The sequence below is a fragment of the Salvelinus sp. IW2-2015 genome, linkage group LG32, assembly GCF_002910315.2.
Source record: "Salvelinus sp. IW2-2015 linkage group LG32, ASM291031v2, whole genome shotgun sequence".
Taxonomy (NCBI): domain Eukaryota; kingdom Metazoa; phylum Chordata; class Actinopteri; order Salmoniformes; family Salmonidae; genus Salvelinus; species Salvelinus sp. IW2-2015.
In genome coordinates this window covers 31,410,138-31,423,950 of record NC_036871.1, presented here as the reverse complement: position 1 = coordinate 31,423,950, position 13,813 = coordinate 31,410,138, and the positions used below count along the sequence as shown (strand labels likewise).

At 40.2% G+C, this 13,813-nt stretch overlaps 1 protein-coding gene across 1 annotated transcript in view; it reads right to left on the bottom strand.

The window, feature by feature from the left end:
* The window catches only part of LOC111956639 (actin-binding protein IPP), a 390,618-nt gene that overhangs the window by 108,263 nt on the left and 268,542 nt on the right, over positions 1-13,813 (bottom strand). The gene's annotated exons all lie outside the window — the stretch shown is intronic.

Here is a 13,813-nt window from a genome sequence, read left to right as displayed (position 1 = left end):
GCTCAACAGGGAGACAGGACGGACAGCTGATCGTCCTTGCAGTGGCAGACCACGTGTAACAACACCTGCACAGGATCGGTACATCCGAACATCACACCTGCGGGACAGGTACAGGATGGAAACAACAACTGCCCGAGTTACACCAGGAATGCACAAAGACATCACCGGCAACAACGTCGCCTATAGGCATAAACCCACCGTCGCTGGAACAGACAGGACTGGCAAAGAGTGCTCTTCACTGACGAGTCGCGGTTTTGTCTCACAAGGGGTGATGGTCGTATTTGCGTTTATGGTCGAAGGAATGAGCGTTACACCAAGGCCTGTACTCTTGAGAGGGATCGATTTGGAGGTGGAGGGTCCGTCATGGTCTGGGGCGGTGTGTCACAGCATCATCAGACTGAGCTTGTTGTCATTGCAGGCAATCTCAATGCTGTGTGTTACAGGGAAGACATCCTCCTCCCTCATGTTGTACACTTCCTGCAGGCTCATCCTGACATGACCCTCAAGCATGACAATGCCACCAGCCATACTGCTCTTTCTGTGCGTGATTTCCTGCAAGACAGGAATGTCAGTGTTCTGCCATGGCCAGCGAAGAGCCCGGATCTCAATCCCATTGAGCACGTCTGGGAACAGCTGGATCAAAGGGTGAGGGCCAGGGCCATTCCCCCCAGAAATGTCCGGGAACTTGCAGGTGCCTTGGTGGAAGAGTGTGGTAACATCTCACAGCAAGGTCTGGCAAATCTGGTGCAATCCATTAGGAGGAGATGCACTGCAGTGCTTAATGCCGCTGGTGGCCACACCAGATACTGACTGTTACTTTTGATCTTGACCCCCCTTTGTTCAGGGACACATTATTCAATTTCTGTTAGTCACATGTCTGTGGAACTTGTTCAGTTTATGTCTCAGTTGATGAATCTTGTTATGTTCATACAAATATTTACACATGTTAAGTTTGCAAAAAATAAACGCAGTTGACAGTGAGAGGACGTTTCTTTTTTTGCTGAGTTTATGTTTGATAATTATATAGACCTGATCATCTGTTGAAGAAATTGACCAACATATTCAACGCATCATTTACATCCACCTTCCTATCCAGCACTCCAGAATGCTCCTCTCTCGTTCTCTCTCTCGCCTCAGTAGCTGCCCCCACTAAAGCTGRTCTCACCCAGTTATTCATACTATCCACTTCCCCTCTCAAATCCACCCGAGCCATCACCCACTCACAACTCCTGATACTGATCCCACTTTGCCCTTTCAAACACCCACCTGCCTACTCCTACTGACACCTCCTCCTCCCTTTAGGCTACTGTGCATATTATGGGGTGTCGTGTCTTTGCTATCATTAAATTGAAGACTTATAGTTTTTATCAAAGATTCCTGTAATTAGGGATTATGTGATCAACTGAGTAATAACGTAACTAATTAACTATGAATTCGAGGGCACCAGGGAAAGTAGTCAGATTACAAAGTTATAATTTCCCAATATAACCTTTGAGATATTTTCATATCAGATCAATAGTCTTCTGATTAATGATTTATTTATTTTTACCTCACGTTAGTCTCATTCCAAACGTCGTAAATTGTTGGTTATCTGCACGAACCCAGTCTTCACTATGAGTCATCCATACATCAATTGTCTTAAATCATTTATTTATTACTAACTAATTAATTCACAGAAATGCATAAACAAACAAACAAACTTAAAAATGGTTACATGAAAATGATGGGAGAAATATGCCCTAGTGGGCTGGCCCGGCATGGCGGCTTGTTAGACAAAGGGAAAATGGGGGGTCGATTCAGAAGTCACTACAGAGTATAACAATTGACATGCTAATCCTTACACATGAACGCTCACTCATTCGGGAACAATTGCAATCAATATATATATATAGTTACGCTCGATGTGTGTCGTCTTGATCGTTGGAGAGAAGTTAGTTTCTGTTGGAGTTCCTTCTGTCTCTGTCTTAGTTCTTGTGGATAGTTCAGAGTGACATTCGTTATAGAATGGATGTTTCGGCGGTTGTCTTTCTTCACGTTCAATGATACCGAATTCCTAGCTGCAGACTAGTAGTCAATATCAAGGACTTGTTCTTATTCGTCTAAGAGTTTAACCACGTGGTATGGTTAAAGATTCAGCAATGGTAGTTAACCTTCGTTCTCCCCATATGGAGAAAAACATGGTCTAATGGTAATTTCTCAGAGTTGGCTTTTATTCGGCTAGCAGGAAGGGGCTGTCCTTGGATGTCTGACCCAACTGGGCTCAGGGGCGGTCCTTGGATTTAGTTCAAATCAAAAAGGGATTTGTATTTTTCTTCATTAAACAGTCCAAAATCATATTACACAATTATACAAACAGTATCATACTCACTCATTCATTTTATACAACAAACAGATGTAAACCTCATATCTGAGGTTATTATATAAACAGCGGTATGGTAATGTAGCCACCCCGTCTCTCATGAGTTTCCCACATGGGGACAAACGGACATGTTAATAGCTGGGATCTTCACCGATCTTTAATACTTTTTCCGGGACATGAAATCTGTTCGTACCTCAAGTTCTGTGAGGTGGAAGAAACCTCTTTGTCCTGAAAGTTTACCCTCTCTCTAATACTGTTTAGCCATGAGGAGATTCTCAGGAATGTACGACGTCTCTCTGTGATCACAGCATGGGTTGAAGGAGGAAAGGGAGAGGCAGGGAGAGGGGGATGGGGTTTGCAATACCCAAGCAGGCAACGTCATGACAGGGGTAATGTTCACTCCCTACTGTTGACTCCTCCCATACCTCCCACTCACAGATTCCTGCCATCGCACTAGATACCAGAGTGAGGTCCAATGCAGACTCTTTCCCTGTAAATACATCAATCCTAGTCCCTCGGCCATCATTCAGGCACACCAGATCTTTAACTTCTATCAGATTGTCCATCACTTGGCCATTTCCATCCATCCGCATTAAAATCCCCACACCTTACTTCTATTCTGGCCCTTCACCCTCTCCAACTCTTCTAGGTCCAATACCTGGCACAGATTATAGTAGTTCACTACCACTATCATCCCTCCTCTCAACCATACCTCCACATATTCCTGTTCAATACCTTTGCCTAGCATCCTGTAGGGAAGTCCCCCCCACACACACACCTCTGTCCCTATGCACCACTACGTATCCCTGTATTATAAACTCCACATTCGGTTTGAGCCATGTTTCCTGCACACAAATCACATCAGGTTTAGCTGGCATATCCACAATGAAGTTCTTGAACTCCTGCCCATTAGCCAATAGGCTTCGAGCATTCCATTGTAGTACTACCACCATAACTAAGATCCAGTAATACATGGCTCCACCCTCGGCTGATTGAGGTCATCTTGAACCTCTTCCCATGTCAACCCTGTCATACTCAGATGTCTCCCAGCAGCTTCCACTATTAGCTTAATCTTTTCAGTTTTAGACTTTACTTCAACAGTGCGATTGATAACTCCTGCTATGAATGTCAGCAACTTTTTCTTATCTATGTATACCATATCGCCACCCACCTGCCCCGTAATCCCCGATCTAGATGCTCCTACCCCTCTCTTTCTTGAACCTGTATCTCTCTAGACCTGGACCACCCTCACTGCCTCAGCATAAGACACTCTTCTCTCCACTCTCACTTGTTGCACCTCCACTGCCAGCTTCATAGCCTCACACCCACTATATGCCACATTATGAGCACCCCCACAGCTGCAACACTTTGGTTTTACACCATCCCTACATTTCCCATACTCATGCTCCCCTCCACACCTGGCACATCTCTTTACATGCTGTTGCCACATGCCCAAACCTCTGGCATTTATAACATCTTAACACAGACCCCCCCTCCCGGATCCGGGATCATCCTCATCAGAAAAGCTGACTAGCATAGCCTAGCCTAGCGCCACAGGGATATCATATAATATAATTTCATGAAATCACAAGTCCAATACAGCAGATGAAAGATAAACATCTTGTGAATCCAGCCAACATTTCCGATTTTTTAAGTGTTTTACAGCGAAAACACAACATATATTTATGTTAGCTCACCACAATAGCCCAAAACACAACGACATTTTTTCACCGTAAAGATAGCTTTCACAAAACCCACAAATAGAGATAAAATGAATCACTAACCTTTGAACAACTTCATCAGATGACAGTCTTATGACATCATGTTATACAATACATTTATGTTTTGTTTGAAAATGTGCATATTTATAGCTACAAATCTGGGTTTTACAACGCAGCCATCGTCACAAATAGCACCAAAATTTCCGGAGAAATTTTGGAGAGTCACGTAATCTAACAGAAAAACTCTTCATAAACTTTGCTGAAAAATACATGTTGGACAAATAATTAAAGATACACTGGTTCTTAATGCAACCGCTGTGTTAGATTTAAAAAAATAACTTTAGTAAAAAGCACAGCATTCAATAATCTGAGACAGCGCTCAGCCATTCTCCGCCATGTTGGAGTCCACATATTCAACAAAAATACGAAATAACATCATAAATATTCTCTTGCCTTTGATGAACTTTCAACAGAATGCAGTGCCAGGAGTTCTAGTTCCACAATAAATCGTTGTTTTGTTTTAGAATGTCCATTTCTTCTGTCGAATTAGCAACTTTGGCTAGCATAATGGTGCTCACGTGTCCATGAACGTTTGGCGCATGGAACGAAAAATTCCAAAAGTCATAATAAAAGTCAAATAAACTGGTCAAACTCAGTTGAAAATCCATCTTTATGATGTTTTTCTCATATGTATCCAATAACGTCCCAGACGGAGCATTTCTTCGTGTCTACCTAACGCATTGCAGAAAATGATATGGTGCTCCCAGGTGCGCAGCAAAATACTGCCAATATGGCTGACCTGTCACTCCAAAAGCTCTCATTCGGTCCCACATCAGGCCAGACACCTCATTCAACATTCTACTGCCTGTTGACATCTAGTGGAAGGCGTATAAAGTGCATACATATCCATAAATACAAGGCAATTGAATAGGCAAGGCATGTCACAGAGACCCATTTCAGAATTTTCACTTCCTGTTTGGAACTTTGCCTGCCAAATGAGTTCTGTTTTACTCACAGATATAATTCAAACAGTTTTAGAAACTTCAGAGTGTTTTCTATCCAATAGTAATAATAATATGCATATCATATGATCTAGAACAGAGTACGAGGCCGTTTAATTTGGGCACWATTTTTTCCCAAAGTGGAAATGGCGCCCCCTATTAAGAAGAAGTTTTAAAGGCTTCGGTACATATGCCCTCACATAACTCATATACCCTATGGTTACTTTATTTGGCAGTACCTGGTCCTTGAAGTGTAACAGAATAGACGGGCTATCTGCCCTAACTCCAACCCTTGTTGCTTGCAATCTGTGAACATTCACTAGAACGCCTCCTCTCAAATTGTCCCTTACCTCCTGAATGCTAATACTCACAGGCACTCCTGTTATCACCCCTTTAATCCACTGCTTCCCTGCTTGATCATTCCATCTGCACGACACCACCTAACAGGCTGACCACACCGCTCGCGTCGCGTGCGCTGCAAAATACATTTTGAAATCTATGTTATTCAATTATTGCACCCGCGCGCCAACGAGCATCTGTGTTGCCAAGGGCTAAAATAGAAATCAATTATATTTCTGACGCAGATCGCGCTGCAAGTTCTGCCTCTCCCATCTCCACATTGGTTTATAGAAGCAGATACCCACGTGCCATCTCCTCATTAGTTAAACCCACGTGCGTGACTGAAAGATGATAGAGGTCAGTGGCGGTAATGCACCTAATTTATGAAAGTTGCCAATCGCAATATAAAGTCAAGAGAAGAAAAAGCCTGTAAGGAAGAGAGATGACTAGAAATGATTCGGTTGACAGTTTTATGTGTGGATTAATTGGAGGAGTAGAGAACCTTGTGCATTTCAGGTAAAATAACAACTTAATGTTTATATCCCGGGACAAATTAGCTAGCAACAGCAAGCTAGCTAAATAGGACAAATTAGCTAGCAAGTGCAAGGTAACTAGCTAAAGTGCCATAAATGTTTAATGCTTTTCGACCTGTCCCCAAATTAATATAATTGGTTCAGTGTTTGTTTTGATATTTTAATCTGCGTGTTGTGATCGCGTTTGGTGTGGGGGGACAAAATAAATTAATGCACGATGGCGAACGCGGGTAGCCATCCGTGTTCACTTCCCTATTTGCTTTTTATTTATTTTTATTTATTAACAACAAATCAATACAGGAAGTACATGTGGGAACACAAGTATATATAAATTATATACAATTGACAATTGGGCTAGGGGGTACAATATCACACAGGACCTTAAGGGACATACATACACTCATTATTCTAACATCTTTTTTGTTAGTAGCGTATTTAATTGTCTTAAAATACTGTAATGAAACAGCAGGGAGCAGGTCTCAAACCCTCGACCCCCTAGCCCGAGGTCCGGCGCGCTATCGACTGTGCTGCAAAAGCATGCTCGTGCGGCAGAGTCGATTTCCGCGCTTATAAACCCAGGGTCGTTACAATACAGTTCAATTTCTTTTTGTAAGGTTTGAAAATGTGTTCTTTTGTTTGTAAATTTACATTTGTGAATATGAAATTTGGCCAAAAGAATAATGAAATTAATTACATAAAAATGTTTCAGCTTACTTCTATCGTAGGTAAAGAATCCAAGCAGTACATCTCTCCACAATAGTGTAAGATCTTCATAAATGTGTTCAATTATAAATCTACTAATGTCTTGCCACAGTTTTCTTACATGAATACAATGCCAAAAAGGATGCAACACTGTTTTTGGGTGGTCATTACAAAAGGAGCAATTTGAGTAGTATTATAATTTGATATTATCAATAAATCCATTCTAATAAGGCATGAAACAAGGTTCGTATCGGTCTGTTGTTGAATGGACCAAAAGAGAAACAAATCTTTCCTACTGATGAGTCAACGGAAGGTAGGCTCTGAGGGTCAGGTCTTGACACGTTCCTGAATAGTAAAGCAACACCTGAGGGAATGGCATCTAAAACAATTGCAAAATCTTTAGGTGTTACAGGGACCTTGTAAAGTGATAAGAATTCCTTATAACTGAGTAAAAGACCCTCTGCATTTACCAGTTGGCTCACCAATAGGATATTATTTCGGAACCAATATTCGAAAAACAAAGAAGTATTTTTATACAATATATCCCAATTATTCCATATACAATATCTGTGTGGAGAAAAAATTATGCTTATAAATTAAGGACCATGACAAGAAAACCTGCCGAAGAAAAGCAGAAAGTTTCACTGGAACTTTGTCAATATTATAATTGCAAACCAACATGAAGTTAAGGTCACCAAAAGTAAAGAAGACATGATGAGGAATAAAATACCACATAGAAGTGTGTCTTCTTATGAATTGTTTTATCCAATTGATCTTAAAAGTATTATTTAAGGTAGTAAAGTCCAGAAAATTCAGCCCACCATTCTCATAAGTGTTCATTACAACAGTTTTCCTAATGTAATAGGTACGGTTTCTCCACAGAAAGTTGAAAAGCATCTGGTCTATCTCCTTGCTTATTTTACTGTCAAGATATAAAGATAGAGCGCCATATGTTAGTCTAGAAATACCTTCAGCCTTGGTTATTAGGACTCTTCCTTTTAAAGATAAGTCCCTCTGTAGCCATTGATTTAGCTTCTTCTGGGTTTCTTTAATAAGAGGGTTCAAATTTAGTAAGCCTCTAGACTTCTGATCCTTTGTAATGGTTATGCCTAAATATGTAAGTTCTTCTTTTACTGGAATACCGTAATATGAAGGTGTCACACAAGTTGACAGCCATGAGTTCACATTTATTAATGTTAAGATATAGACCAGACGCTTTGGAAAAGGATTGTATCACATTGATCGATATGGGAATTTGGTTAGCATCTTTCAGAAAAAGTGTAGTATCGTCAGCCAGCTGGCTTATAATAATTTCTTTACCAGCTATGGAAATACCTTGTACAGGACTATTATTTAAAGAATTTAAAAGAAGTTAGGTGATTAATAAAAACAGGTATGGAGAGATAGGACAACCTTGCCTAATTCTTCTCTTTAACTCAAATCTAGGTGATGTGCCATATTTCAATTTGATAGAGCTGTTACCATTTGTATAGAGAGTCTTAACCTCTCTAGGGTACGTGAGACGGTAGCGTCCTACCTCTTCAACAGCCAGTGAAACTGCAGGGCGCCAAATTCAAAACAACAGAAATCCCCTTATTAAAATTCCTCAAACATACATGTATTTTACACCATTTTAAAGATACACTTGTTGTTAATCCAGCCACAGTGTACGATTTCAAAAAGGCTTTACGACGAAAGCAAACCAAACGATTATGTTAGGTGAGTGCCTATTCACAGAATAACACAGCCATTTTTCCAACCAAAGAGAGGATTCACAAAAAGCAGAAATATAGATAAATGATAACTACTGTTGATGATCTTCATCAGATGAAATCATAGGATTCATGGAGTTTTTCCTAGCCACCGTGCTTCTACACCTGCATTGCTTGCTGTTTGGGGTTTTAGGCTGGGTTTCTGTACAGCACTTTGAGATATCAGCTGATGTAAGAAGGGTATATAAATACATTTGATTTGAAAATTTGATTTGTGTTACACAATACTGTATGTTTTATTCGGTAAGTTCAATATTTATATCCAAAATTCAGAGTTTATATTGGCGCCTTACGTTCAGAAGTTCAAAACATCCTTTGATTTTGCAGAGAGCCACATCATTATTACAGGAATACTTATAATAAACATTGCTATAAAGATACAACTGTTATGCATGGAATTTTGGATGCACTTCTCCTTAACTGCACGCTGTGTCAGATTTCAAAAAAGCTTTACAGAAAAAGCAAACATGCAATAATCTGAGTCGGCGTCAGGAGCCAATCGAAGACACAATATATCCGCCATATTATGCAGTCAACAAAAGTCATAAATAGCATTATAAATCTTCACTTAACTTTGCTGATCTTCGTCGGAATGCACTCCAGGATCCCACATGAAATGTTTGTTTTGTTCGGTAATTTCATCTTTATGTCCAAAATAGCTATTTTGTTTAGCGCGTTTGGTAAACAATCATCAAGGTCACGAAGGCGCGTTCACTAAAAGCAGACAAAATGTCAAAAAAGTTCCATAACAGTCAGTAGAAACATGTCAAACATGTATTGAATCAATCTTTAGGATGTTTTTAAACATAAATCTTCAATAATGTTCCAACCGGAGAATTCCATTGTCTTCAGAAGTGCGAATGGAAGAGGCTCGCTCTCACGTGAACGCATAACCAGCGACTGTTCAGGATCGATAGACCTTACTCATTCCCTCTCCTTCGGCCAACTTACACAGTAGAAGCATCAGACAAGGTTCTAAGACTGTTGACATCTAGTGGAAGCTTAGGAAGTACAAACTTACCAATATCCCACTGTATATTCAATAGGAGCTGGTTGAAAATCGACCAACTCCAGATTTCCCACTTCCTGGTTGGATTTTTTCTCAGGTTTTTGCCTGCCATATGAGTTCTGTTATACTCACAGAATCAGTCAAACAGTTTTAGAAACTTCAGAGTGTTTTCTATCCAAATCTAATAATAATATGGCATATTCTAGCTTTTATGGGATTTGTAGCAGGCCCGTTTACTCTGAGCATGCTTTTCATACCGGACGTGAAAATATGCCCTACAAAGAAGTTAATAGCCTTACAGAAAATCCCAAAAGCCAAGTCGTTTCAAGGGAGTTGTACAGAGGAACTGATGCTCTACTTGTGTCAAATGCTTTATAAAATCTAAAAATAATATGAAGCTATCCTCGGTTATTAGGTTGAGTAAGTCCAACATATTAGATACTAGTCTGACATTGTTAGAAATATGTCTGTTCCTCATAAAGCCAGACTGTGTTTCATCAATGATTGCATCCAGGACTTCTTTAATTATTTTTGCAAGTAGTAATTTATGGATAGTGTTATTTTAAGAGTGAAATTTCTCAAGTCTAAAGAAATAGGATGATTTCTGTTCTCCCTCCTCAATCCATGTTTTCCTTGATCTAATTAAGGCTCCTTCTGCTTTTAATCTATATATATTATCCAGTTTATTTTGTAATTCAATTAATTCCATCTTCTCCTCCCCGAGCCGAGAGGCTGGCTGGGGACCTCTGAGAAAGGGAAGTTATCTTAATGATCACCTTTTCCTCCTCAGCTCTTCTGGTCTTAGCAAGATTACTACCATATTTTCTAACGTATTTGGACACCTTAAATTTAAAGAGTTCCCAGTTCTTGCAATAAGATTTTTCTTCACATGCCCTTTCCCAAAAGTGTGAAAGCAGATCTTTAACCTCAAACTTAACTATATCATTATTTAATAATGAGCTATTTAGCTTCCAGTAGGATGCTCTACCACGGTTAGTATCAGGGGTAAATATTTAGATATCAATGTAAATGGCCCTATGGTCTGTGAGGGGAGTAGTACAAATATTTGTAGTAACACACTCACTATGAATACATTTGGATATAAGCCAAAAATCTATTCTGGATTGTCTGGAACCTGTTTTGTTACGCCAAGTGAATGATCTGTTGGCCGGAAACCTCTCTCTCCATATATCAGTAAGATCAAACTTTTCCATAAAAAGTATTAAACCCATATTCTGATTGGTTGGCCTACCTGGGGACCATCTATCAGTTGAATTATCTATAGTAATGTTAAAGTCCCCTCCTATCAATAACTTCTTATGGCTGCATCCCGCTACCGGGATCGATAGCCAGTGAAAGTGCAGGGCGCCAAATTCAAACAACAGAAATCTCATAATTAAAATTCCTCAAACATACATGTGTTTTATATAATTTTAAAGGTAATCTTGTTGTTAATCCCACCAAAGTGTCCGATTTCAAATATGCTTTTCAGAAAAGGCACTACAAACGATTATGTTAGGTCACCATCAAACCACAATAAGCACAGCCATTTTTCCAGCGAAAGATAGCAGTCAGAAAAAGCAGAAATAGAGATAAAATGAATCACTAACCTTTGATTATCTTCATCAGATGAGACTCATAGGACTTCATGTTACACAATACCTGATTGGTGCCTTACCGACATCGTCATTCAGTGTAATACTATAGTAATTTAAAGTCCCCTCCTATCAATAATTCTTATGGCTGCATCCCGCTACCGATCGATAGCCAGTGAAAGTGCAGGGCGCCAAATTCAAACAACAGAAATCTCATAATTAAAATTCCTCAAAATACATGTGTTATATAAATTAAAGGTAAATCTCTGTTGTTAATCCCACCAAAGGTGTCCGATTTCAAATATGCTTTTCAGAAAAGGCACTACAAACGATTATGTTAGGTCACCATTCAAACCACAATAAGCACAGCCATTTTCCAGCGAAAGATAGCAGTCAGAAAAGGCAGAATAGAGATAAAATGAATCACTAACCTTGATTATCTTCATCAGATGAGACTCATTAGGACTTCATGTTACACAATACATGCATGTTTGGATAAAGTTCATATTATAACAAAAAATTCGAGTTTACATTGGCGCGTTACATTCACTAGTTCCAAAAAACATCAAGTGATTTGCATAGCCACATCGTTCAACAGAAATACTCATCATATAATGTAGATGAAAATACAAGTTATACACATGGAATATTAGAATTACCTCTCCTTAATGCAACCGCTGTGTCAGATTTCAAAAAAACTTTACGGAAAAAGCAAATCATGCAATAATCTGAGACGGAGCTCAGAACAATAGCCAAATTAGCCGCCATTGTGGGGTCAACAGAAACCAGAAAATACATGATAAAGTTTCCTTACCTTTGATGAACTTCATCAGAATGCAGTCCTAGGAAATCCCAGGTCCACAATAAATGCTTGATTTTGTTCGATAATGTCCGTTATTTATGTCCAATTAGCTACTTTGGTTAGCGCGTCTGGTAAACAATTTAAAAGTCACAAAGCGCGTCCTCTATAACGTGACATTACATTTACATTTTAGTCATTTAGCAGACGCTCTTATCCAGAGCGACTTACAGTAGAGTGCATACATTTTTATTACATTTTTACATACTGAGACAAGGATATCCCTACCGCCAAACCCTCCCTACCGGCCAAACCCTCCTTAACCCGGACGACGCTATGCCAATTGTGCGTCGCCCCACGGATCTCCCGGTTGCGGCCGGCTGCGACAGAGCCTGGGCGCGAACCCAGCCCAGCCTGGGCGCGAACCCAGAGACTCTGGTGGCGCAGCTAGCACTGCGATGCAGTGCCCTAGACCACTGCGCCACCCGGGTGACGAAATGTCCAAAGGTCCATAACAGTCAGTAGAAACATGTCAAACTATGTACTGAATCAATCTTTAGAATGTTGTTAACATACATCTTGAATAACGTTCCAACCGGAGAATTAGATTGACTTCAGATGAGCAGTGGAACGGAGATCCTCCTCCATGTGAATGCGCATGTGAAAGCATGGTCAGCTCGTGGCAGTGATTACGCATTCCTGTCTCCTTCGGGCCCCCTTCACATTAGTCATCAGACAAAGTTCTATTGACTGTTGACATCTAGTGGAGCCGTAGGAAGTGAAAACTCACAATATCTCGCTGTAATTTCAATGAGAGCTTGGTTGAAAATCTGCCACCTCAGAAAAAAATTCAAACAGAAGTGGAACTTCTCAGGTTTTTGCCTGCAATATGAGTTCTGTTATACTCACAGACATAATTCAAACAGTTTTAGAAAATTCAGAGTGTTTTCTATCCAATATGAATAAATATATGCATATACAGTGGGGCAAAAAAGTATTTAGTCAGCCACCAATTGTGCAAGTTCTCCCACTTAAAAAGATGAGAGAGGCCTGTAATTTTCATCATAGGTACACTTCAACTATGACAGACAAAATGAGAAAAAAAATCCAGAAAATCACATTGTAGGATTTTTTAATGAATTTATTTGCAATTATGGTGAAAATAGTATTTGGTCAATAACAAAAAAGTTTACAATACTTTTGTTATATACCCTTTGTTGGCAATGGACAGAGGTCAAACGTTTTCTGTAAGTCTTCACAAGGTTTTCACACCTGTGCTGTATTTTTGCCCATTCCTCCATGCAGATCTCCTCTAGAGCAGTGATGTTTTGGGGGCTGTTGCTGGGCAACACAGACTTTCAATTCCCCAAGATTTTCTATGGGGTTGAGATCTGGAGACTGGCTTAGGCCACTCCAGGACCTTGAAATGCTTCTTACGAAGCCACTCCTTCGTTGCCCGGGGCGGTGTGTTTGGGATCATTGTCATGCTGAAAGACCCAGCCACGTTTCATCTTCCAATGCCCTTGCTGATGGTAGGCTTTGTTACTTTGGTCCCAGCTCTCTGCAGGTCATTCACTAGGTCACCCCGTTGTTCTGGGATTTTTGCTCACCGTTCTTGTGATCATTTTGACCCCACGAGGGTGAGATCTTGCGTGGAGCCCCAGATCGGGGGGAGATTCCATTTCCTAATAATTGCTCCCACAGTTGATTTCTTCAAACCAGCTCCTTACCTATTGCAGATTCAGTCTTCCCAGCCTGGTGCAGGTCTACAATTTTGTTTCTGGTGTCCTTTGACAGCTCTTTGGTCTTGGCCATAGTGGAGTTTGGAGTGTGACTGTTTGAGGTTGTGGACAGGTGTCTTATTATACTGAAACAAGTTCAAACAGGTTGCCATTAATAAGATAACAAGTGGAGGACAGAGGAGCCTCTTAAATAAGAAGTTAAGGTCTGTGAGAGCCAGAAATCTGCTTGTTTGTAGTAGCA